Genomic DNA, 27,937 nt, shown 5'->3' on the forward strand with positions numbered 1-27,937 from the left:
AAAATAGGTACCACAATGTGTATATTAATGTTGTTCCCTTTAGATGTCCTTCTCTTGATACCTAGCTCAACAGGACCTCTCCAGTTGAAACATGGCTTTAAATACCTCTTAACATCTTCTTTACACCTGCCTTTACGGAGCAAAGTTGTGAAGTCACCAGACCCTAGACACAGATGGATGGGGTTTGGATCTTGGTGTCACTACTTATTATATTACTTTAGTCTAAATCCCTTACTTTCTATGCCTCCATTTTCTCGTTTGTTAAATAAGGACAGTCATAGTTTCTACCTCATGGGGTCATTGTGAGAATCAAATGAGTGAATACAGACACAGCACTGAGTGCCCGGCATATGACTAACATGATACAAGTGTTTGTCACAATAAAAATAATTATTTTGTTATAATTATAATTACTTGATGAGAGAAATCTTCAATGCTCAGTTTTTATTTTAATTAATTTTGAAAAACCCTATTTGTAGTTCTCTAAGCACTAAAAAGTTATACTTTCATTACATGCAATGGCTCTGTAAGTAATTAGAACATTAAAAAAAAAGGAAAAGGTTCATTCACTTAGGAGGATTTTCTCTTTTTCTTCATTTCTTGCTTTGGAGGTTCTGTGCAAAGCATTTCTACATCAAATCACAGTACAGGACAACCCCTAATGAATGATGAACAGAACAGTTTCCTGACCAACCGGCAGCCCGGCCCATTCATTCTGATTGCAAGACGGGATAAGAAATTACTCTGCGACCTTTGAGTAAATAGTGGGGGAGATTCTGTAGAGCAGTTTCCATCAAGCAATTTGTAATCAAGCAAACATCATTAAAGACTTTCTCCTGGCCATGTTTCCTGAACTCTGCTGATCTTCAAGGCATCAGAATAAACAGGTCCAATTAAAGAAAACAGGGACGTACTCCCCAGATCACGGATGCTGAGAGACATGTGGTCCCAAAGCCCTTGGGAGAATGCTTGACAGATCCTTTGACTCCTATGAAGACAGATACATCTATTACGTAATGGAATGTTGGGTGGTAAATCTTACCAAGGCATAGGGTTAGTGTCTTGTATAAGCATATCTAATTCCTGGGTAGGACCGTCACTTGAATATTTCTTTCCTATGCCACCCTGTGACATGGTTCTGATTCAGTTCTACCATCTACATCTGACCTTCTAAGAGCCTAGGGTCAGAAGGATCTGAGCAATTGAGTTCTGCCTGCTAGTGGTTTTTCTTATAGATGGTAACAGGCTGCAGCATGAATGCTTCCAGTGGTAAATCCCAACCCCCCTTGAGGCAGCTCATCTCCGTACACATTTATGGAGCACCTACTATGTTATATAGATTGGGTTTTGTGCTAGAAATACGAAATCAAACAAAATTAATTCCATGTTTTATAGAAGCATGCTCTCTCTTGAAAAGAAAGGCATGAGAGAACACACAATGACAAAACAGTATGAAATATGTCTAGGGAAGAAGTACAGCAAGCTAGGTGAGTATATAATAATATTTATTGCTAATCAAGCACTATTCTAAAGTTCTGCAGGTATTTTAACTCTTTCATCCTCATGATAGCTTTGCAGTAATCTGAGGTGTTGAGAGGCCTAAATCACATAGTAAACGTTCTAGTGAGTTTAGGAGAAAAAGCAACCCGCCCTGGGGGAATTAAGACGACTACTTGGAAGAAGGAGGCGGACTATGAGATGACATCCGAGAGATGAACATGAGTCAATTCGATAACTGACTCAAGAAGCGCATCCTGGGAGGATGGGGAAAATGTGTGCCAGTACCACGCTGGGAGCCAGAAGTAGGAGCTCTGCTCTGGTGCTCCTCCGGCCGGGCCCCTCCCCACGGGTTCGGAGTCTGTAGTGCCAAGTGTCATGCCCTCCCACAGCCCATTCCCACTCCTTGCAGTCCAGATCATGCTCTAGAAACTGAGCCCCTGGAGGTCCTTGCCCCAGGGGCTCCAGACCCCCTTGCAGAATCTATATGGCTTCTTACATCCTCCCAAGAAGGGGGGCAAGCTGCTTATGTGCTTGCTGCTAAGGAATGGCCATTTGCAGATGGTGTGGATGCACCGGATGTGCTGTCTGGGATGTCCACACACCCACACGCAAAACATGTGGTGCAGGACAGATCAAGGCATGTGCAGAGAAGGTGGGTGGGCTACGTGCTGGGATCGCTCTCCTGTGCTGCCACATTCTCATGTGGAATTCGGAAGGGTCCGAGATTTCAAAACTGAAACCTAGCTTTCCAGGGAGTTATGAAGGTATTTTTGTCAAAGATAGAGGATAGAGGGCTACCTCAGTCAGGAGACCATGGGAGTCTTCTTGTCAGGGTCGTGAGTTAGAGCCCCACATTGGGTGTAGAGATTATAAAGATAAATAAATAAACTTAAAAATAAAAACAGATAGAGGGGGCACCTGAGTGGCTCAATCTGTTGAGCGTCCGACCTTGGCTCAGGTCATGATCTCGTGGTTCGTGAATTCGAGCCCCACATCAGGCTCTCTGCTGTCAGTGCAGAGCCTGCTTCGGATCCTCTGTCTCCCTCTCTCTCTGCCCCTTCCCTGGCCTAATGTGCTCTCTCTCTCAAAAATAAATAAATATTTTTTTAAAAAAAAGATAGAGGTTAGGGGTGCCTGGGTGGCTCAGTCGGTTAACCGTCCGACTTCAGCTCAGGTCATGATCTTGCAGTTTGTGAGTTTGAGCCCCGCTTCTGGCTCTGTGCTGACAGCTCAGAGCCTGGAGTCTGCTTCAGATTCTGGGTCTCCCTCTCTCTCTCTGCCCCTCCCCTGCTCATGCTCTGTCTCCCTCTCTCTGTCAACAATAAATAAACATAAAAAAAAAAGAGGATAGAACATATTTTATATAACAGTGTGTTAGAATTCAGAAATACAGCCTGCACCCTCCATTTGTACTCAAGCCCCCAGCCCTACGAATGTTAGAGGCGGACCTGCTGTGTGAGGGCTGAAGCCGTGAGAGAACACAGCTTGCTTGGGAAGCTAAAAGTAGCTTGGCAAAGCCTGAGCCTAGAATATGAAGCAAAGGGTTCAGGAATGCACTTGCCTGCCTCACAGTTTGAACTTCATTCTGAAGGCAGCAGAGAGATCGTTAGGGATTATGAGCTGGGGAGTAAGCCAGCAGTGGGTCTGGAGCCCTCAGATCACATGTGCCAATCTGCTCTGTCCCCAGAAGAAATACACAAGGATTTTTCTGTTCTCTCTTCTTCACTTCGCCCCTATCCAGAAGCAGGAAAGAAAAAGAATGGTGTTATCGGTTACAGCTGTAGGAGTCCAAATAGCAAAGCCTCGTGCAGTCAGAAAAGCAAACATCTGGGAGAAAAAATAGCAACCCCACATTCTTATCTGGCCTACTCAGCTGGCCAGAGCCTGAAATCACAGACCCAGAGAAGCCAGGTGGCCAAGCTAAAGCCCAAGAGCCCACAGACATCAAGGACAGGACATCTGGGAATGGGACGAGAACATGGTGCTGGACAGGTAATCAAAAAACTGACATAAACCTAGCACCTAAGAGACACACGGAGTGCTTAGAATGAGTCTTGCTTCATCTCCAAGGTTTGCAACGTCTCGGGTGCAGCAGAAACTCTTAGTTATTGATCATTTCCCAGAGCAGGACCAGCTGGGCCGGGTGCTCAGAGCTACAGGGCAGGCCTCTCACAGCATCCATCATGCACAACTGCATGTGTCCATAAATCATGGACACCGGACAAGCAGAATCCCCCTTCAGTAGGTCTCTGTAGACGATATTTATCAAACTTCATTGCCAAGAATAACTTGACTTCCTCATGGGCAATTATCCTTCCACTACCGTATGCGACATGGGAGAAAATGACAAACTCCAACAGAACTTCCCACCGACAGGGCAGCTCTTTGGATTACTGTCCCGCCGCACCTTACAGCCAGGTAGTAGTGATGTGACCTAAGCTCCACTTAGCAAACACCCCAAGACTTTAATCTGTGAGCCAGTGACGTGAGAATGGGAAAACAATTGGGGTGCCAATTATTGCAGCCGCCGCCTCTGCAGCACCAAGAAACGCTGCTCTGATGGCAGCAACTGCCCCGGGAGAATGGCCTTGGAGAAGGAAGATCCTTCCCACCCTTTCCCCAGCACCCTGTGCACTCCCTTCATCCTAGCAATAAATCCCTAAGTGCTCCCATAAAATCAGCTCACTTATCTTCTATTTCATGAGTAGCTCTTGCCTCCCAAACCAGCAGGTCAGCTTGAAACCCTGGAACTGCTGCCCAGAATTGTTTGTGAAGATGCGGAGTTTTCACACAATCGTGGTTTAAACCAGCAAACCAGTGGTCCCTCCGTCTTTAGCTCAGTGTGTTTAACACAACACTACCTTATGTTTCTATGCTCTCTCCCCACATTCCAGGGTGTGCTAATTGTTACAGATCGACTGGGCTATTGCCTTACTCTGGGACAGTGGGCTCCAAAGGAAGAGGAGTTCCTTTTTTTATTTCCCTGGAGCCCTCTGATTCCTGCTACTATGGCGAAAAGTGAGGGGCTGCTGACAGAAAGTCAATTTGCTGAGGCAGAGGGGGAGTGCTCCACTGGCTCTGCTCTCTGCCCTGGGGAATACTCTCGAGCTTGAGCAGGAAGAGAAGTCAACGCATGGGGCAGGCGTGGGGGCCAGGACTTAGCTACTGGCTACTGATCACATTTGGGCAGAGAGATTGTCATCAAAAATGTCATTTTGAAAGTTAGAAAAGCATATACACATATGCAACTCAACAGATGTTCATACCCCTCCTCCTCTTCCTTCTACAACACTCACAGGAAACACATGTCTGTGTTGTCCTAAGTCCAGTTACTAATTAGCACGTTTCAGTAGCACATTTCACGGAGGATAGGGAGGATTTCAAAGGGATTCCTTCCTTTTAAGTTGAGACAGCTGGTGCTAATTACCAAGCAGGAAAAGAATGTGCAAACAGAACATCCAGAAGCCCTCAGTGGAACAGAAGGCTGAGGGGTCTTTTGGTTCTATTGTAGAATTTTTCTGCAGTGGTTGGAAGGGGCTGCAGATGATCTACATCTCCACCTTACCCCCAGGAAGCAGCTGTCCAGTTTCATCACCCTGCAAGTAGGTGGGAAACAAAGTCCGAGAACATGGACTCAAAGGTCATTTCACAGTAAGCATGTAAATTTCACAGAGCTCTACTCAGAGCTCTTGTAGTAAACCAATTTTCCCTCAGTCAAAAATATACAGCGAAATAGAAGCTAAGCATGGCCTTTTCCTTTTTCAGTGATCCAGGGGATTATCAATTTAAAGTTCATCTTTGTAATTGAGTGTTGCTATGAAATGAGAGCAATCAAGCCACTCCAGATCACGTGTGGTAGGGGAAAAGCAAATCTTGATTCTAATTCAGTCATACCTCTAATGGAAAGAACACTAAATGCAAAATCAAGAGGTTTCTGATGCATTCTAAGACTCTAGGAAAGTTATTGGGTTTTTTTAAACGTTTATTTATTATTTTTGAGAGACAGAGACAGAGCATGAGTGGGGTTAGGGGCAGAGAGAGAGAGGGAGACATAGAATCCAAAGAAGGTTTCAGGCTCCCAGCTGTCAGCACAGAGCCCTACACCAGCCTCGAACCTACGAACCGTGAAATCATGACCTGAGCCGAAGTCAGGCGCGCTCAACCGACTGAGCCACCCAGGTGCCTGGGAAAGTTATTTAGTTTTTTCTGAGCTTCAGGTTTTCATCTGTAAAATGGGAATAATGGGGCCTACCCCATCAGCTTTTTGTGAAAGTTTTAGAGTTTGATAGAAGTATACTGTATATTTAATGTGAACCTCTAGATAAAGGTAAAGGTAGTGCAAATCTTTGAAGTTCGGTTTCCAGCAAAAGCCAACCAGAGTAATCTCAGCCCTTTGAAAGTATACAAATAGCTCATTGTGGGAGCTGCTGTCCTGGGTTTTCAGGCTATCTGGAGACTATACAAAGCTTATAGAATAACTAACTGGACATTAGAAACTGGCTTCACAACCAGAAACAATAGAAAGACAGTGAAGCAGAATGACTACAGGTCAACTTTCCTGCCAGTTCTGAAATTCCACTGCCTAGTTTCAAATTCTGCCCTACCACTGCCCACCCATGTGACCCTAGGCAAATCACTTGACCCCAACTGTAATGTAAGAGTAACAGTGACGGCACCAACTCACGGATGGCTTCACTGTGAGGATTAAAACGAAATAGAACGCAGGCACAATGGTTGACATCATTACTTGCGTGTCAAAAAAAAAAAAAAATACCAGTGTATTACTGCAAAGACAAAGTTAGTATTATAATTCCAGAGCTGAGTAACAAGGTCATTTTACTTTATTTTTACTTTCATGATTACTACTAGCTAACATGTATACAGTGCTTGCATTATGCAGCTTTTATGCATGTTGATTCACGTAGTCTTCGTAACAACCCTATGAGATATGCTAGTGAGTAGCAGAGTTGGGATATAAACCGAGGCAGAAGCCCTGCTCTTAATCACGGCGCAAATTAAAGTGGGCTGGAGATTAAGGCCGGGGGGAAGCGTCAGAGTGAACTACTTGCTGCAGTGGTAGTTTGCACAGCTGGATTTGAATATGAAAATATTCTGCACACTTGCTGGGCTAAATATCACCCCTGCACATCATGAGGGCACGTATATTTAGCTACTTCCACATTGTAAAGTCCTCATGCCTTTGACTTACTCGAAGCATTACCATTGGTTCTTTTCTCTTCTTCGATATTTCTGCTTTCAGAAACTGAAAACACTCTGAAAAATAAAGGAGGTGTTCCCCCATTCCAAATATCCTACTAATTTTAAAGACAAAAATAATAAGATAAGTTTGATGAATCAAATAGCATTGAAAACCCTCTTTAACACCCACACTCACTGTCTGTCTGAAAAGTTCCAAGTTCTATCATCTTCAACAAAGCCCAAAGATTTCACTCAGCTCTTTTTTATGTCAAAGAAGAATAAATTTCTGAATCATTGTGAGTGCCTTTTATACAACACCTAATTTTTAGGAACAGTGCCTAGACTCATACCCTGCTCATCAAGGAACTCAGTAATGGCTTGTTGATGGCTTAAATGCTGATGAACAGTGTCTGGTTGATATTACATGATGTTTCCATAAGTTGGAAATCTACCAGTTTTTGTGCAGAGACTCCTTTGAACCTGGGAAGGCGTACCTGGAAGATAGTTAGTTACTGACTGACAAGGAAGGCTGTGGATTAAATATAAACCAGTTGTGTGAGACCAGAGGAGAAAGCTGTTTCACGTTTGAGAAGACATACAGAAAGCCTGAGATGAGACACAGAGGAAGACAGCGACAAGAGCACCAAACAATGCCTTGGGTCATTTACAGAACAGAGCCCCCCCCTGAGAACTCTGAGGTCATGCCAGCTTGTCCAAAAACCTGCTCTCTTCCCTTCTCTGGCTCCCTGTCACAGATTCCGGTTCTCGTCATGCTCATCGCTTGCCAACCAAGTTGCTACATCCTGCATCTGTGCTCTTATTTACGCTTGGCTTCCTCTCCAACTTTTCTTCCGTTTCTAATAATCTGCATCTTACAATTTTCAGACACCTGACTAAAACTCATGCGCCAGCTCCTAGAGGACAGTGGGGTTGTTTTGCACTCAGTAGGCCTTTATACATTGAACAAGGGAGTCCCATATACTCCCTTGAAATTAAGTTCTTGCTATTAATTATTTACCGGGTCTTCCACACTTACAGTATTTCCTCACTAAACTGCTTGAGAATAGGATCCATGATTTCCAAATCTTTTCTGTTTGTCAGTGAATTGCTTCTTGTGCATCATACCCAATAGATATTCCATTACTGTGGTAAATTATCTGTAATCCCACTACCTTCGACTTGCCTGCCATTGAGGTGGCTAGATGAAAGAGGTATCGTTCTTGCTAGAGTGACAAGAAATTGTAGAACCGTCAGTATTGACTCTGCCAAAATCTTCGGATAACATCTGCTTAAATTCTAAAAGTAGGTGTAAAGCTTCAGGATCACAGTTAATGCATGCAAGGCCAGTTAACAGCATGATTTGGGAGTCCAGCTCTCCATTCTCTGCCACTTTATAGTCGGTTGAGCTAATTAACCTCTTTAAAGTCAGCTTTCTCTCCTGTAGGAGAAAGACAATCATAGTATTTGTCTCATAGAGTTTTTATAAAGATAACGAAGATGATATATGTAGTACAGCACCTGGGACAGAGAAAGCCCTCAATAAATGCATGCAATTAATATCATGATTGAAATAATTAACCAAGAACTCAAACACATTTGAAAGACACAATGGACTGTTGCTAATGATATTCAATGTGTCCAATTTTGAAATTTAACTTTTGCCAATACATATATTGAGTATTTGAGACATTTAAAAGTCATAGCCCTAATCTGGAAAGCAGTGTGTATCACCGGGTGTGTATCATCCGGGTATCACCATGGCTTTATAGTCATTCAGATATGGGTAAGAATTCTAGTTTCCCACTTACTTGCTAAATGGCAGAGGACAAGTTGGATAATGTCTTGCAATTTCAGTTTCCTCATCTGATATGAGGAAAAAAGGTAATTCCTACTTTGCAAGATGGTAATAATCTCATATAAATTCTCTAGCAGTCAATGAATGACACCTGTCATTATTTCTGAGCTCTCTGTTTTCCTGATTATTGTAAGGGGCAGCGGCTGTGCACTTTTCAGATAAATCTGTAGCACAAAGCTACGCATCGGGACATTTCACAGAGCTCTGCCGCTTCATCTCCCTAGTAGCATTCTCTCAGAATTAAGAGGCGAGTATTTCTTTGGGAACAGACTCATGTGGGAGAGCTTGGAGTAGGCAATTTGCGGACTCATTTTCTATAGTGTTGGCAGAATGTGGGTTGTCATCACAGGCTGGGTATTGTCTTGCTTCCTGCAGTCTTACAATTGCCACACTGTGGCATGGTGTTATTTGCATCTCCATGATGGGCTGATTATAAGGTAAAGCTGTACCGCCTGACCACTGTGCCAGGTGTCTGCTCTAATAACTCCAAATGTTATTACTTTAAAAAAAAAATAGAGATGTGGAGGGAAAACAGGGAGCCACCAACCAGCAAGCACTTCAGACCTCACCACAAAGAGACCAAATGTTGCTAGACTATATTTTGTTTGGACAAGTTCTGCCTATCTTCCCTGGATCGAGTGAGGAATTCAACCAATGCCTGCCCAGGGCAATGAAATTGACAATTATTTAGCAACATCTGGAACTAAGGGCAGTTCTTTGTTCCTTTTCTCCACTCATAAGGCCGTAAAAAAGCACAGAGGGGGTATACAAAAAGCTATAAAAAGGCCAAACTAAAATTATAGGTAATTCAATTCATGTTTTCCCTACATAATCTATAGGACTGGAACCATTCACTCATTAATCCAAACTTCACTAGGAACTGAAAATTTCAGGGGACATAATTATGACAAGGACAAACATACAAACATAGTCCTTGACCTCAAGAGGCTTATATTCTAAGAAGCTAAAAAGCAAACAAACAAAACAGCAAAATACATACACATGCAAACAACAACAACAAAACATAATTACAAATTAAAATAATAGCTTTAAGCTTTAAAAAGAAAGATGAGAGAGAATCACAAGGAAAGGGTATCTGGTGCAGGAAAAGTCACCTGAAAGAGTGCTCATTTAAGCTGAGATATGAAAGGTAGATAGAGGGAAGCGCTAAGCTGAGGGAAGAGGATGTGTGCAGGGACCCAGAATCGGGTGGGAAATGAGTGTGACAGGGGCCTAAAGAAGAGTGAGTAGTGGGGAGAAGGCAAAGATGAATGTGGAAAAGTAGCTAAGGGCCTACGCATGCAGGGCCATGATTCATGTTGTTCGTAGAATAGAAACGACTGGATAGCTTTTAGAAGGAGAAAGCAGGTGCGATTTAGACAATCTAGCATATCAGCAGACAGGCTCATGAGACAGGTTACTGAGGTTCAGATCCTGTCTCAGTCATGTGTTAGCTGAGTGACCTTAAGCAAATTACTTTGTTTGCTCCTGTGCAAAGAGCAATAATAATAGTATTTACTCCCTTATTGTGACGTTTAAATGAACTATTCCATGGGAAACCCATAGAACAGTGGCTAAGACATAGTAAGTACTCAAGAGCAGTTAGTTACATATAAAACACTATTTCATATATAATATATATTATATATTTCATATATATCCATAGATTTTTATATTTTATATTTATATTTTATATTATATATATTTCATATATAATATATTTCATATATAATATATAATATTATAATATTCATATTATATTAAAATATATTATATTATAAATATATATTATATTATAAATATATATTATATATAATATATAATGAATAGTATATATTAAATAGAACAAAATTATTTTGTTATACATGACAAAATTAGTTACATATACAACACTATTATATGTATATATATACGTGTGTGTGTGTATGTGTGTGTGTGTGTGTGTGTATATATATATAGTTTATACACACACACACATACACAATATGGACTGACTGTGTCCTTCCAAATTTATATGCTGAAATCTTAATCCCCAATATGATGGTATTAAGTGCTCGTCCTTTGGGAAGTAATTAGGTCATGATGGTGGAGCCCTCATTAATGGGATTAGCACTCTTATAAAAGGGACCCCGGAGAATTCTCTCCCCTTTCCACCATGTGAGGATACAATGAGAAGGTGGCAGTCTGCAACTCAGAAGAGGGTCCTCACGAGAACCTGACGGTGTTGGCACCCTGATCTTGAAATTCCAGCCTCCAGAGCTGTGGGAAATAAATTTGTTTTTAGGCCACCCAGTCTATGGGAATTTGTAATAGCAACCCAAACTAAGACAGTATACAAAATAAGTTTCATTTTTTAAAAAAATGTTCATTTTATTTATCTTGAGAGAGAGAATGAGTACACGCACCAGCGGGGGAGGGGCAGAGAGAAAGAGGGAGAACAAGAGAATCCATGCTGTCAGTGCAGAGCCCAAAGTGGGGCTCGATTTCACCAATCGGGAGATCATGACCTAAGCTGAAACCAAGAGTCGGAGGCTTAACCAACTGAGCCACCCAGAAGCCGCAAAATAATTTTAACTTTTTAAAGATCATTTCTCTTGCTGCTGTGTGAACAAAGAATGAAGTTCAAGAAAAGTAGAAGCAGGGAAACCCATCAGGAGAATGTATTTGGTAATGTAGGCGGGAAATAACTGAAGGCCTAAAATAGGGGGGCAGAAGTGGAAATGGTGAGAATGAGATGGATCAAGACATAGTCTCGGAATGAATAAATTGGACTTTCTGAAAGATTGGATATGAAAGTGAGGAGAAAGTAGATAAAGGATGGATCTTAGGCTAGTCAAAGTAGCTGAAAGGTGGCAACAATTCAAATGTTGCATCAATGGATGAATGAACAAATTGCGGTATACACATGTGATGAAATATTATCTAGGCATTAAAGGAATGAAACACTGAAACACTCTACAATGTAGATAAATCTCCAAATGTTATGCTAAGTGAAAGAAGGCAGACACAAGAGTTCACATATTATATGGTTATATTTATGTGAAATATCCAGAATAGGAAAATTCATAAAGATGGAAAACATATTGATAGTTTCCAGAAGCTAGAAGGAGGAGAGGACGGGTAATAACTATTTAATGGGTACAGGGTTTCCTTTTGGGTGAGGAAATATATTTTGAAACCACGTAGAGAAACAACATTATGATTATACTAAATGCTGCCAAATTGTTTGCTTTAAATTGGTTAATTTTATGTTATGTACATTTCACCTCAATATAATTTTGAAAAGAAAGAGTAAATCTCTGGGCACCTGACTGGCTCAGAATGTTAATCTCAGGGTCATGAGTTCGAGCACCATGTTGGGTGCAGAGATTACTTAAATAAATAAATAAATTTTTAAAAAAGAGAAAAATAACATTTTTTTAAAAAAATAGAATTTAAAATTTAAAAAAGGAAAAATAAATCTTAGGTTTTATCTTATCAACTGGATGAAGAGTTGTTCAAGTCAGATGAGAATACAGAGCTCAGTGTTTTATTTGGGGCATTTGAATATGTGATGTTCATAATTTATGCAAGCAAAGGTATAAGAAATAAGTTAGATACCCAATTCTGAGGATCAAAGGAGATATCAGAACTTAATGCATAAAATTAAAACAGTGGAAATGGAGGATGTAAGGGAGAAGAGAAGTTAGGCAAAAGACAGGAGAGAGAGACGTAGGACACGCTCTGAGAAAAGCCAACATTTAAGAAGAGGACCCAACAAAGGAGATTGAAAGTTAGAATAAAATTAATTTAAAAAATCCTGGAAGCTAAGAGATAAGTATACTTAAAGCAAATAGAGTGTCAACTTGAACAAATATTGCTGAAAAGCCAAGTAGGATGAGGAAGGAAGAAATGCATTGGTTTTGGAAGCCCGAAGGTTGTTGTTGATCTTACCAAAGAAGGTTACCGACAGAAGTGTAGAAGCATATTGGGTGGACTGCGTCGAAGAGTGGAGGAAAGATGAGAAGGCAGACAAGGTTTGTCTGGACACTCAGGAATAGGGTTATATAGGAGAACAGAACAATAAGGCAGGAACTGAAAGAATATGTATAGTTATGTGAAAAAAAATATCTTGGAAGATGGGAAATACTAGAACATGTTTATGTGATGGTGGGAATGATGAAATAAAGAGTGAAGTGTTACTGCTGAGGAAAAGCATGAGTGAGTCAAGGAGAAGAGTCTTTGATAACTCAAGAGGCAATAGAGTCCAGAGAAAAAGTGGAGAGATATCCCTTCTTGGAGGAGGAGGAGGAACACTTCCTTCATTGTGGAGGAAGAAGTATTTGGACGCAGATGCACCAAGTTGACAGGTTTTGTGGTGGGAAGATGAGTGAGTTCATTTCCAATGACTTCTATTTTCTCAATGAAGTCTGAGTCTGGGTCATCAGTAGGAGGAGGATGTGTGGGAGGTTTGAGGAAAAAGGAGATGATATGGTACAGTCATCTCATACAGAGGAAGACATTTAATAGAATTCCTGAGCAATCCTTGGTTCATGCTTGAGGTTTCTGAATTCTGAATCAGTCATCTTGGCTTTGTGATTTTCCCCATCAAAGTTGCTTCTTGGGTTTGGGCAAGGGTAAGGCAGGGAAGAGTCCTGCAACCTTATAATAGCCTTTATGATTCAACCCAGACCTATCATCTTCTGTTTCCTGCTCATTGGCTAGTGGGCATTGAAGGAAGTTCAATAAGCCCATCTGGTAAATATAGAAGGGGAGAAACAGCAGCATCAATATATTTTGTGCCTGGACAGCTGCTTGCAGTAGTAACAAGGTTATGTCCAAATCCTTGGCCCAACTAGCCAGTGCATCCAGTAAGAAACAGACTTATAGCCACATGCGCACTGCTGATTGGAAAGAGTTGCTATAGAAATAACCATATTTAGTAGGCCAAAGTTGTTTCAGGAGCTAAAGTGCAGGCTCATTAATTCAGTGTAGGATATATCTGAATTAAAGACAAATGATAGAATAAATGAAAGAACTGAACTTGTGTTTCTTTCCAGGTGTACTGCGATTTATCTATGTGAGCCTAAATTGTATCAAATAATTTCCAAATAAGTGGGGCCCAAGTTAATTACCTGAAAAAGGAAAGTAAGAAAAGAAAAAACAAAACACCTATAGATCCTACTGAAATCACTAAAATGAAAAAGATAAGAAGGATAGATTTTAATGTCAGAAAAGACTTTTATATGGATTAATTGAACAAGAAAAATTGTAGCAACTGATGCTCTTATTATGGACCAGATGAATCTTCTGTGCTTTCCTTTGGGAGTTTTCCTGTCTTTCATCACATTACTTGGCAAGGCTCACATGCCCTCCCCTGATCCTCACCATCTGCCCACACCTACTCCTTCAGGAATCCTTCTCCTCATCATGCTTCAGGTGTTGCTTTAACAAACTCTCCAGAAAGACCTTCCTGTATGCTGCTCAGTCTTGTGTATGTCCTGCCTTCTATGGAGTATGCTTTCTTGAGAACACTTACTACTATTATAATTGTGTTGGGGGGGGGGGGTAATTGTTTAATAGCTGCCTATTTTTGCTAACCACTGTATTCCCGGTTCTTGGCATATATCCTGTCACACAGAGACCAGGACTTAATTGTGGGAGAAAAGAAAGAGAGGGAAGAAGGAAGGAGGGGATTTTTTTTTTTTAAAGAAAGGGAGGAAGAACAACAGGAAGGAATGGACATCCCTCAACCTCCAAACATTTTCTCCTTCCTTTGAATCCATAGGAAGTTGTTTCTATTTAATATTTAAATATATACTACCCTTGTACTTCCCCTCTTGTATTTTCTAACGTGCAAATACTACACAGATAGTAAATATTTAAATGACTAAAACTCACCACTTATATGCAAGGATGTAAGAAATACCATTTGCTAAGGGTGGCATTGAATAGGCCCTCAAACGTGCTGATAGTTTATCAAGAATCTTTTAGAGTTTTATCTGAAATATTCTTGAAGCTGGACCTTGCCATCGAATAATATAATATTTAAATAGTCATGTAAATGTAGCAAGGGCTTCTTGTTTTCTTTTCCACCCTCACTCCCCATCCCCCTCTTCACATTTTAAGCTCTACAACTCTGAACAATCCATAGTTCTTCAGAGTCTTTTCCTTTCTCCTGACTGCAATGTTTCTTTTCTAGGACCAAATTCTAGTCACTCAAGACACCCTACATACTTCACATCATCCAGGAGCTCTCAGGATTCCCAACACTACCTCTCTTCTACTTGAATTACTGTATGAAGCCCCCGTTCGCTGCAGGACTGTATTTCTTCCGTCATTGTATTCCCAGGGCTTAGTGCATGGGTTTAAATCTAGTAGCTACTCAGTAAACATGTATGAAACAGAGCTGTTGTTCATTAGGACACTACAGCTTTGGGGATCTCACAGACTTCACTCACCCTTCCTGAATGTTCTTTCCAGGTCAATTATTGTAATTTATAAGATGACCACATTATAAGAGGAATAATATCTACCAGAAATAGATTTTTCACATTAAACCATTTTTAAATTTTTTTTAATCTTCATTTCTTTTTGAAAGAGAAACATAGCATGAGTGGAGGAGGGGCGGGGGGAGAGGGGGCGCGGACAGAGGATCCAAAGCAGGCCCTGTGCAGAGAACCCAATACGGGGCTCGAACTCACAAACTGTGAGATCATGACCTGAGCTGAAGTTGGATGCTCAACGTATTGAGCCACCTGGGCACCCCTACACTATTTTTTTATTTTAAATTTGTCTTGGTTAGTGGTGACAGAAGATAGCTACACTTGTGGTGAGCACAGCAATAACATACAGACTTGTCAAATCACTATGTGGCACACCTGAAACTAATGTAACATTATGTGTCAACTATACTTCAATAAGAATAATTTAAAAAATAAATAAATTTATCTTGGTTATACAAGTCTGCGTCAGATATTTTACAAAATTATTTATTCCTGTAAAAATTATATTCAAGAATATCATACCAGTAATATCCACAGAAAATGGAATTAGTTTCCACCACACAATAAGAAAAATAAATGGCATTGGGAACACATGGGTGGCTTAGTCGGTTAAGCATCCAACTTCAGCTCAGGTCATGATCTCACGGTTGGTGAGTCTGAGCCCCACATCGGTCTCTGCACTGACAGCTCAGAGCCTGGGGCCTGCTTCGGATTCTGTGTCTCCCTCCCTCTCTGCTCCTCCCCTGCTAGCACTCTGTTTCTCTCTCTCTCTTTCAAGAATAAATAAATCATAAAAATTTTTAAAAAGAAAGAAAGAAATGGCATTAAATGGACATCTTAGAGATAGTATATGCTTTTAGTGCAAGTGAGAAAGGTTGACATATTTTATGTCTCACCACTTTTTCTTCCTCATCCCATCTTCTTGTTCCTTTATTCCATTATTCCTTCTTCTGTTCTTCTCCATTTCCCTTGTATTCTCCAACTGCCAGTGACATAGGACTTGCTTAGGTCTCCGTAGAACAATCACGGGTATTAAGTTTACCAAATTCTTTTCTAGCATGAGAGCTTAGGCAGCAAGTAGTATATAGATTGGAAATGTGGACTTGTGTTCCCAGGTCCTAAATGACACCAAATAATGAAAGAAATGTATTTGTAAAACTGGAGAAGTTCTTTATCTTTCAGTGACCCCCCCATACCATTCTTAGTTAAAAAAAAAAAAAGTCGGGGGGTGGTGGTGGTGAGGGAAAGGGCAAGGAAAAATATAGCACCAAGATGCTTTTCTTCTGGGACATTATAAATAGCATGAAGGAGGATTGAATAAAATTGCAGTTGACAGTGCAAACCTGAAAAGGAGAGGATAGGGAAAGACGGTAAGACCTGTGACAATGTCGACTGAGGATCTGGTGAAAGGGCAGGTTGCCCTCCATCTGTTTGGACAGTGCAGACTGAGCCATCCTTGCGGGGGGGTGGGGGAGGAGCCATCCTCAAGGAAGCTGTGACTCAGTGGCTCTGCCAGCAATGATGTGTGGGCTAAGCAAAGAATTACAGTAAAGAAAATGACTGCTCGGAATGTTGTGGTGACAGCAACACTTACTGGCACCTGTAGTCAGAAAAACTCATTCATTCACCTTTTCAAATGTTATTTATGAGGCACCTACTCTACATAAATCATAGTCCCTAAATAGGCATCCTTTTCCAGATTCTTGTAACCTTGTAGTTAGAGGGTTCCTAAATGGTCTTTTCTCCTCTAGTCTCTCCTTCTTCCAGTCTATCCTGCACATGAAATCCAGGAAATTCTGCCTCCTACACAACAGTGGCTATAAGCATAGGTTCTGGAATTAGACTTCCTAGATTCAAATCTTGGCTCCAGAACTTATTACCCTTGTATCTTAGGCAAATTAGCTAAACTCTCTGAGTGCTTGTGTATCAGTCAGTTTGGACGAAGTAGCAGACACAAATGTCCCCCAGATCTTCATTGTTTTAACAATAATAGCTTATTTTTTGCTCATATTCATGTCCATCATAGTTTGAGGCTACGCTTTGCAATCTCCTTGTTCTGTGACTAAGGCTAAAGATGCAGCCTCATGTAGGCCATGCTGGTATGAAAGCTTGAAAGCTTTTGCAGATTCCTTGTCTGCAAAATAACTTCTTCATACTTTCCTCCTTAATGTCATGCTTGCCTGCCCCTCCCCTCACGTACCAATGTTCAGCCCAGCAAAACCAAAATGCCATTTGTTATTTTTCACCCAATAATTGTTTGATAGTTTCACATACAGTTGGCTCAATTAATATAGAGTAGGGAATCCACCCAGGGAAAGTGGAGATTTCTTTAAAAAAAAAAAAAGTTTTGTTTATAAAATGGAATTAAGATATCAAACCCTCATTGTTACCTTAACATTGAACATGTTACCTCCAACACAGGAATGATGTGGAGGAAAAAACTACATAAGAACCTCCATATTCTCAATGAATAATCCTCAAATTTCCTCAAATAATCCTCAAATTTCCAAACACCTTCATAGCATATCATCTATTCCATAAAATATATCTAAATATGTCATGAAAATAACTGCATTTGTGAAGATGATGAATAAAAAAAATAGCAATGTCACATAGAAGAATGACAGCAGTACTAAAGTCAAGCTAGACTTTTAAAACAAACAACCCCGAATACCAAGAAGTTAACATAAGAAATGTTTATGTCTTCTTCTCATCACATCCATTGAGGCTTGGTGGTGAGGGGTGGGGCGGGGTTCTCATAACAGTGTAAATATGGGTTGATAGTGGCAAGGGGATGGGGCTAGAGTTCTGCCCTATGTACTCATTCAGGAGCCCAGACTCCTTCCGCTTTGCCACATTACTCTCTTGTATCCTTGGAGTCCTCTCCATTCAGATGTGAGATAGAAAGTGCTTAAAGGATCACAATTAGGACAGTTTTAAGACCTAGGCCTGGAAAGAGTGTGTATCACCTCCACCAGATTCATTGACCACAACTCTGACACAAAGCTGCATCTAACTGCAAAGGAGGCTGAGAAATGTAGTCTCGCTGAGTGCCAAAAGGGAGGCAGTGGGGAAAAAGCTAGTTAATCTGTACCACAGTGACCTAGGCTCACTCTTTATCTAGGTGACTTGATGCAGTACACAAGCCTTAATGTCCATGATTCAAAGATGTGAATTTACAAAATCACAAATCACAGCATGTTCTGTACATCTGTCCTCAAGTGCTATGTAGCTTTGCAATGGCAAATGTCTGTTTTGCTATTATAAAGCACCATTCTGATGCAAACTGTTGAATCATTACCTGAAACTAAGGAGTCCGATCCCTGAATTAGGCTACTTATAAGTGAACAGGTAGAAGAGAATAGCCATTCGAATGCTCACCCACAGAACAAACACACGGACACAGAGCACCATCATGCTACGCTTTGTGCAAACACACAAACTCCTCCCACAGAGGCTGACATAATGGAAAAAGAAGGAAAGAAGTGAAAGGATATGTACACAAGGAATTGAACCAAATCAAATGTTTTGGGATACGCTTGACTACCTGCCCTGATAAGAAATAAGATGAATTCATAAGATTTGCCTGGCCTCACAGTCAATAATTGTCAGAAAATTGTCAGGCCCAAGATGGATGACATCATTCAGGACAAATGAAGATCATTTCCTTCTACATTGATTGGTGCTTGGGTTTTGTTTATACCCTAGCTGCCTGGGCCTTGTAAGTAACCAGATATTATAGATTTAAAACAGGCTTTCCATTTGCATCATTGGGCAATGAGAGCGGCCAACAGGAAGCCCAGTGATTCAGATAACTTGTTTTAATTGAAATCAATACCAACACAAGCAAAACTGCCTGGAATGGCAGTACTGTGCTCTGACAGAATATTTTCATGGCCTCTGCCAATAACAACCATTATCAAGAATGAACTATTAACTTCAACAGTGACTCATAGCGCTTTCCAGGAGGGGGAAAAAGGTTTTGGACCAGTGACAGTTTTAAATTATGAAAAAAATATGAAATTTTACCTCTTCAGGTCTCTATCAAGTTTCAGTCATAGACTCAAGTTCAATTACACTTTGGGCTTCCATTTAATGGAAAGACACCATTGGCCTCCCTAGTCCCTCTCTTGCCAACTCTTCTCCATCCTTTCTTTTCTACTCTCACCCAGGTCTGGTGAGAAACAGAATAATTGTGATAGTATTTATTGAGTATTCTAGGTGCAGGGCTATGTTCTATTCCAGGGATCAGCAAAATTTGTCTTTAAAGGGCCAGATAGTACATATTTTAGGCTTTGTGATCCATACTGTCTTGATTGTGACTATTTACTTCTGCTGATATATTGCAGATATATAGACAATACATAATGAATGGGTGCCCCTGCTTCCCAATAAAACTTTATTTACAAAACAAGCAACAGGCCAGATTTATCCAAAAGGCCATAGTTTATGGACCCTGGTCTAGGCTTTATATTTATCCTCACTGAGAAAGGTATTACTATTCTTATTTTATAGATGAAGCTGACACCCTTCAAAGCTTCCCCTCTAGCTCTGGATGATGTTATGCCTAACACCAAAGCAGCCTATACTTTTCCCACTTTGCCACTCTACTGCCTGACTGAACAAGTCAGCCAGACCACCTGTGAGAGAGAGAAAGTTGAACTCCTGGGCCTGATTATTCACAAATGCAGCTGCTAGTTTGAAGAGATGTCCAGTTCTTCTCTCTTTGTGATCCAGTGTTCATCTGACCAAATTTCTATCATGTGATGTCCGCAAGGAGCCATATGCTACTTGCAATAAACTCTATAACAGCTTGTAAACTCCTAAATAAGTCTGCCCCCTATGGCCCCTGGAACCTCCAGTTCAACATAAAATCAAGAATTGAGTCAGATTTGAAGGGTACTTGAGAATGAATTGGATATCTCCCAAGTACCATATTTATAACATTCATGTGTTTAATGCTCATTATAAGGCTAGGGAGAGGGGGTATCTATATCCCCAGAGACTTGCATAGCACCTGACACAGAGAAAGTTCTGAAGAAATACTTATCCCATGTCTTCACGGACATGAAACAGATACTATTTTTGCTCTCTGTAAGCTAACACTCTGATAGAAAAGAATATATATATATATATATATATATATATATATATATATATATATATTCAAATACTATAGTCTTCCCTGCATTACTGCTTAGATTGAAGAGTATTTAAAATTCCTATCATTGTTCAGAAAAGCAAAGAGAGTTTAACTCTTCTCCACAAGCACATCATCATAGAAGGGATGTCATCAAAGCTGGCTCTTGGGACATGAGTAGGATTGGGTAGGTGGAAATGTTGGAGGAATGACATCTCGAGCAAAGGAGACGTAGTGAGCAAATACAGAGAGATGGGAGAAGGTGGCACATCTTAGTAGAATAAAAGCTGCTGGGTTTAAGTAGAGCATTGAGCAAGAGGGGGAGGATAGTAAAAGATAAGACCAGAAAAGTAGGTAGAAGAGTAGGCCAGAAGTAAGAGCTAAGGCCAGAAAAGTAGGAGAAAATACGACTTGAAAAGTTTTTAAATAAAGACTAGTGATGGGGACGGAGCCTGGGTGGCTCAGTCAGTTAAGCGTCTGTCTGACTCTTGGCTTTGGTTCAGGTCATGATCTCACAGTGCATGAGATGGAGCCCCGCATCGGGCTCTGCACTGACAGTGCAGAGCTTCCTTGGAATTCTCTCTCTCCCTCTCCCGCAGCCTCTCTAAATAAATAAATAAATAAACAAACAAACTATCTTAAAAAAAGAAGTAAAAAAAAAAAGCTAATGATGGGAAGTGTATTTCCAAACAGAAAATATTTTAAAGTTTTCCATCTTCTCCAAAAAACAAAGTTATTTCCTAATTCGAAAAGAAATTGACAGGAAAAAAAGTGCTGCTGAAATTGCAATAAGGTAGATAACAATTTATAGTCTTAAGCTGGAGGGTGTTTGTTATCTGCTAGATATGTGAATTTACATCCATTCTAATTTAACTTATCATATCTCAAAGGGTAGTATAACCTCACGAGGTGGGAACTGAATCTATTTTTCTCACTGTTATAGTCTCAATGCCTAGCACAGTGCCTGGTATGAGACAGATGCCCCATAAATATTTAAGGAAGAAATGCATGAAGTAATACTATCCTACATATTGATAAAAACAAACTTTTTTGTTTATTTTTTGGTGTGGGTAAATATATGTCAGCCCTTTGAAAGCCAACTAAGAAATTCACCAATACAAGTTCTATTTAAATACATAATACAACAGCAAACATAACTTAGTTTAAGACCCTTGTCTTGATTTTAGTGTTGATTGACAAAAGAATCGATTAAACCTGGGTTCTGATTTTAAAATCAAAACCTTTTGAAGTTAGCCTTTGGTGAGAGGTCCCTATACCTCACTATTTTCTGATGGCTACAAATAATTTTAACACAGAAATAATCCTATACTTAAATCAAAATAATAATTATCAGCCTTCTAATTTTTCTTCCACCCCACCATCATCACCTACTCCTGTCTGACCTAACTCTAGAGTTTTCGTCTTCAAGTATGACTGAGATTTTAGCACTTGGTAATTCCAGATTAATAGGTCATTTTTAATTAAAATAATTGCAAAATCGTCCTTAGCAATAACCTAGCAAAAATATTACAACAACATAAGGTAAATAATGGCCTGCAGTCTAGAAGGTTTTCATGGGAATTCCTATGTCTGTCTGAGCTAGCCTTTGGGGTCTAGACTGAGGGAAATCACTGCCTACGTTTCCTAATCACTGAAGCTAAAGCAGGATTTCCTTGCCAAGTAGGCAAAGCATAATCCTTAGAGACACTCCTGCTGCAGAGTAAGATGATGAAACCCCCAGATGGTGGCTTGTTATTTCCATACAGCATAGGCAAGGGTCCAATGTCGACCAGGAATGAAACGAGAATGGTAAAGAACAGTGCAAATTTTATGACAAATTCAGGGACCTTTTTCTTTCTCTTTTTCTTTTTCTTTTTCTTTTTCTTTTTCTTTTTATCTTCTTTCTTCTTCTTCTTCTTCTTCTTCTTCTTCTTCTTCTTCTTCTTCTTCTTTTTCATTACCTATTGTTTTATACTTAAGAAAACATGTCTTGGTAGTAGTGGCTACCAGTGGTGGTAGATATCATCCCCCGGTCCTGCAAGCAACAGCAAGCATCTGAGATTGTGGCTATCTGAGCGGTGTGGCTTCCAAAAGCGGAGGTGGAAATTAAATGTCATTTATGTAGCAAAGCTGTAGGGATAATTAGTAATTCGACACACAGCCATCCAGGGCAAGGTCAACAGGAGGAGTAATGTAGCATCATATGATAACCGTTTAATGGGTGTGTGAAATGAGTGGGTGGTCTAGGCTCAGCTCTGGCCAGGTACTGGTTCCCACACTCCCAGGCTCAGGAGAGGGTTCAACTGCATTCAAAGAGTCACACAGACAGCTCTGGCCGGGTACAGTAAGCTGCAAAAGCCCCATTAGAACAGAGGCTGGAGCTCCTGCTGGATAAATAAAGTCATTTAACGAAACTACAGATGTGTGACATTTTAAGTGCACTGACCTAACTAAATTATACAAGTTGGTATAATTTTTCTACTTGAATAGTTTTTCCATTTCTTTGCCACAATATTGTGAAAAGGACTGGGCAAGAGTCATGCGAATCCTAGGGAAAATGAGATGTTTGGATATAAGAAGGAGAGGAAGGCTTCAAGGTTTGCTAGCAGAAAAAAAGTAGATGGATTTCTATTCATGAGAAATTCTTCAGAGTGCCCTGACACCAGTTGGGTGGACCTTGGTCATTTCTAACTGTAATGTTTTCACCCCTCCTTTGCCCTAACTAGAGTCATGAAGGTAACCATTTTCAGTAATACCAACACTTCTTTAACAATAAAGATCACTCTTATTTTTTAACGTTTGTTTGTTTGTTTGTTTGTTTGTTTGTTTGTTTGTTTAGAGGGGTGAGGGAAGAATCCCAAGCAGGCTCCACACCATCAGTTCAGAGTCTACCTCGGGGCTCAATCTCACGGACTACGAGATCAGGACCTGAGCCACAATAGGACACTTAACCGACTGAGCCACGCAGGGCACCCCAACAATAAAGTTCACTCTTAAATGTTCAGTAAAAACAAATTAAACAAGCAGAAAAAGCAAATATTTATGTCACATTACACCAAGAATTGCTAATAACAGTTTGCAGCAATAATGCTTTGTAGGTATTTAATTCAGTTGACATTTGTCACAGGCCTACTGTTGGCTATTCTAGAAGCCAGGCCTCATCTAAAGAGAACCTAAGCATAGGTCAACACATATTTTTCAAATTGTTTACAACAGGGGTCAGCAAACTTTTCTTGTAAAAGGTTAGATAGTTAATACTTTTGGTTTCACAGGCCAAATGTTAGTCTTTGTCACAACTTTTTAGCTCTTGCTTGGTAGGCTAAAAGGAGTTATGGGCGATGTGTCAATGAGCATGTGTCTGTGCACCAATAAAAGTTTCTTTTAAAAGCAGGCAGCAGACCTACAGACTGTAATGTGTCAATCCCTGCTCTAGAACATGTAAAGTTACCTGAACTGAGAGGGAAAGGAAGGAACAGCCAAAGTTTACTAATTTTTTGAAATTGTGATCTAACTTCTCTTAGCCATGCCTATGGAGCCAGATGCAGAAGCAGCTTCACTGTCAGAGTATGTTATTAATTCATGATTTACGCTTCATCTACTTCCAAAAAGAACCCAAGCTGGCTGTCACTGGGAATTTACACATACAGGTTTACCTACATGGTGTTATTTTTTTTTAATTTATATTTTTATTTTACTTTGAAGTTAGCATATGGCACAACAATAATTTGAGGAGTAGATTCCTTAATGCCCCTTACACATTTAGCCCATCCCCTCTCCCACAACCCCTCCAGTAACCCTCTGTTCTCCATATTTAAGAATCTCTTAGGTTTTGTCCCCCTCCCTGTTTTTATATTATTTTTGCTTCCCTTCCCTTATGTTCATCTGTTTTGTATCTTAAAGTCCTCATATGAGTGAAGTCATATGATATTTGTCTTTCTCTAATTTTGTTTAGCATAATACCTTCTAGTTCCATCCACATAGTTGCAAATGGCAAGATTTCATTCTTTTTGATTGCCGAGTAATACCCCATTGCATATATATACCACATCTTCTTTACCCATTCATCCATTGATGGACATTTGAGCTCTTTCCATTCTTTGGCTATTGTTGATAGTGCCACTATAGACATTGGTGTGCATGTGCCCCTTCGAAACAGCATACCTGTATCCCTTGGATAAACACCTAGTAGTGCAATTGCTGGGTCATAGGGTAGTTCTATTTTTAATTTTTTGAGGAACCTCCATACTGTTTTCCAGAGTGGCTGCACCAGTTTGCATTCCCACCAGCAGTGCAAAACAGATCCTCTTTCTCCACATCCTCACCAACATCTGTTGTTGCCTGAGTTGTTAATGTTAGCCATTCTGACAGGCATGAGCTGGTATCTCGTTGTGGTTTGGATTTGTATTTCCCGGATTATGAGTGATGTTGAGCATTTTTTCATGTGTCAGTTGGCCATCTGGTTGTCGTCCTTGGAGAAGTGTCTATTCATGTCTTTTGCCCATTTCTTCATTGGATTATTTGTTTTGGGGGTGTTGAGTTTGATAAGTTCTTTATAGATTTTGGATACTAACCTTTTATCTGATATGTCATTTGCAAATATCTTCTCCCATTCTGTAGGTTGCCTTTGAGTTTTGCTGACTGTTTGCTTCACTGTGCAGAAGCTTTCTATTTTGATGAGGTCCCAGTAGTTCATTTTTGCTTTGGTTTCCCTTGCCTCTGGAGACATGTTGAGTAAGAAGTTGTTGCAGCTGAGGTCAAAGAGGTTTTTGCCTGCTTTCTCCTCGAGGATTTGGATGGCTTCCTGTCTCACATTTAGGTATTTCATCCATTTTGGGTTTATTTTTTGTGTGTGGTGTAAGATAGTGGTCCAGGTTCATTTTTCTGCATGTTGTTGTCCAGTTTTCCCAGCACCATTTGCTGAAGAGACTGTCTGTATTCCATTGGATATTCTTCCCTGCTTTGTCAAAGATTAGTTGACCATACGTTTGTGGGTCCATTTCTGGGTTCTCTATTCTGTTCCAGTGATCTGAGTGTCTGTTTTTGTGCCACTTATGTGGTCTTATTGAAAAGACTTCCTTAACCAATGCAATTCTAGGTAGAATTATATGACATCACTTAGAAATTTATTTGAGGCAACAATTTGCCTTCCTCTGAAACTTAGTTAACATAGGCTATGCCAAGCTTAAGCAAACAAAACCAGCAGGAGGGAGGACTCTTCAGGAATGACCAAAGCTGATCATGATCCAGTAGAGAAAACACTTTTCAAGATAGTGTATGAGTTAAATTTAGAATTAGTATGAAATCATAGCTTTATCCATCATTAAAAGGAAGAGAACAGGGAAGGAAAATAGAACTATTTTTTTTGAGAAATTAGTATATGCCAATCATGGTATTAAGTATTTTTAAATGGGCTATCCATTCAATCTTTTCAGTGATTCAAAGAAAGTATGTTTAGCCACATATAACAGGAAAGAAAAAAATGAAAACATTTGTCTCAAATTTACACAACTAGTAGCTCGTGGAATGGAAATTTGATCTCAGTTCCCTCTAGTTCCAAAATATATATCTTTCTGTTACACAATCCTGCCTCTTGCACACAAAAGACCAGCATTTTGCTCATCTCAATTCAAGAGTTCTCTTACTTCCTCCTAATTCATTTTACCTATGACATGATCTTATTCTCTGCTCATGGTTCAATCAAGTCATATTCAATATGACCTTAAACAAAACCCAATCCTATGAATATAATATAGTTCCTCAGATTTGAAGATACTTGGCTACCAGTAATCAAAGAATAGGCCATATGTCAAAACCTTTTCCCAGTCCTTTCTTACTCAATTAACTGAGGCTGATTTCCAAATAGTTCATAACTCTCATGTATTTAGCTACAAATCAGGCCTGATAGTATAACAATCAGAATACATAACATTTACTTCATGCTATGTATGTGCCAGTGACATCATTCAGAATCCTTTGATAATCTTATGAGATAGGTACTATTATATCTCCATTGTATGGAAACTTTCTCTTAATAAGGGTTAGAACAATTTGCTTTGGACCATCTAATTAATAGGTAGCTGAGCTGAGACTCACATTCACATCTTAAATGATTTCTAAATTCAGATCTTAGAGAAAAATTGCAAGAATATTTTCCCTACTGATCAGTGACAAACCCACCAATGAGGTAGTACTTTCTTTTCTATCACTACCTGAGTGTACTTTTGAACCCCAGGAAAGGAGTTTCAGGAAGAGTAAACAGCTGTCCTATTCCAGTCTGCTCACTCTTCCTGCTAGAAGAAACCTTACACAAACTAGAAGCTGAAAGTAGCACAAAAGAAAAAAAAAAAAAAAGTAGAGGGGACAGACATTTTTGAAGAAGGAACAGCTTAGTAATCAAGTCCTTTCAAAAACTTTCTTTGGAGAATTTACATTTATGTATATCTTGTCCCAAAGGTGATCACAAGTAAAATTCAAATACTGTACTTGTCAGAACCTTTTACTTACATAGAGAATTTGTGTAAAATATAAGAGTTCTTTCCCTCTTTTTTATTTCCCAGCAACCAGCTGTCCAGAGCACCTCATGATAGGTTTTCCAAAGTTACAAATCCATGACTTTTTACTGAATTTCAGGAAGCCCACATTCTATATGCATTCACCTAAGGCTATGAGGCAAATGACAGACTGCATTTTATTCCCAAGTAAGAGCATTCCAGTTTCTCTGACATTGTTTCACATATATTGTCCTTTGAGCCTTTTCTTACAACAGAGTACAATGATAAATCTCTTTGCCTATGTGGAATCAAGATATATTCTTAAACAACAAAGACTGTAATTGTATTAGCAATACAATGAGTCACCCTATCACTTATATCCTGAATAAATGTGAGATGCATCTGTTGAAATGGAATCCGTGGGCTCCCTTTAATGGGCCAAATGTCTCCAAGGACAGAATAGTGGGAGGAAGTGACCCAGCTGCTCAGACTACAGATCTTTTGTTCTTGAACAAAAAATCAGGAAAACATTATATAAAAAATAAATGTACGTACTTTACCTTGGGAAGAGATTAACAAAGCTTAGTTAGAACACTGATCATTTAACTGCTTACGTTTCTATTTACTCCTTACAGGAGAACTGGCAAGAATGAATTTTCTTCCCTGGAATGTTCCTCAAACTATGATTTTCAAGCTTTTTCAAGGTCACTTCAGGGAGGCAAGAGATCATATAATCTACCTGTCTTACCTACTCCAATTGCTACTGGAAAAAAACAAAAACGAAACAAAAAATAACTTCACCAAATGAATGGGAAAAAAAGAGTATTGCTGCTAATAAAGCACCAAAGGAAGAGATGAACAAAATGTCCCATAGTGTAAAAAACAAAAATATAGCCTGAAAATTATTTTATTGTTGGGGAGGGGAGGAGTCATCTCAGCTATCTAAAAATGCTCAGGGCACACATGAATGGTCTTAGCTGATCTGAAAATGCCCAAGGACCATGACAAGACTACTTTGCAAAAGGAAAGAGAATTTTCCTCCTGAGAAAAAGTTGGCTTAGAAGTTAAGGAAGATTAGGGTGCCTGGGTGACTCAGTTGGCTGAGCATCCGGGAGTTCGGGTCCTATGTTGAGCTCTGCACTGACAGTGTGGAGCCTGCTTGGGATTCTGTCTCTCTCTGTCTCTGTCTCTCTCTCTCTGTTCCTCCCCTACCTGTGCTCTCTCTCTCTCTCAAAAGAAATAAATAAACTTAAAAAAATCTTGTAAG

At 39.9% G+C, this 27,937-nt stretch overlaps 2 long non-coding RNA genes across 2 annotated transcripts in view; both read left to right on the plus strand.

Moving 5' to 3' along the window:
* The window catches only part of LOC111561486, a 30,115-nt gene extending 27,742 nt beyond the window's left edge, over positions 1–2,373 (plus strand). Inside the window, exon 4 of the long non-coding RNA XR_006600931.1 lies at positions 612–2,373. This is a non-coding gene — a long non-coding RNA (uncharacterized LOC111561486). The remainder of the gene's footprint in view (positions 1–611) is intronic.
* A 456-nt stretch (positions 2,374–2,829) lies between these two features.
* Positions 2,830–27,545, plus strand: LOC123386672. The gene is made up of 2 exons (XR_006600934.1): positions 2,830–5,140; positions 27,306–27,545. It is a non-coding gene; the product is annotated as an uncharacterized LOC123386672 (long non-coding RNA).
* The last annotated feature ends 392 nt before the right edge of the window (positions 27,546–27,937 follow it).

This window comes from Felis catus, chromosome B4 (assembly GCF_018350175.1).
Source record: "Felis catus isolate Fca126 chromosome B4, F.catus_Fca126_mat1.0, whole genome shotgun sequence".
NCBI lineage: Eukaryota > Metazoa > Chordata > Mammalia > Carnivora > Felidae > Felis > Felis catus.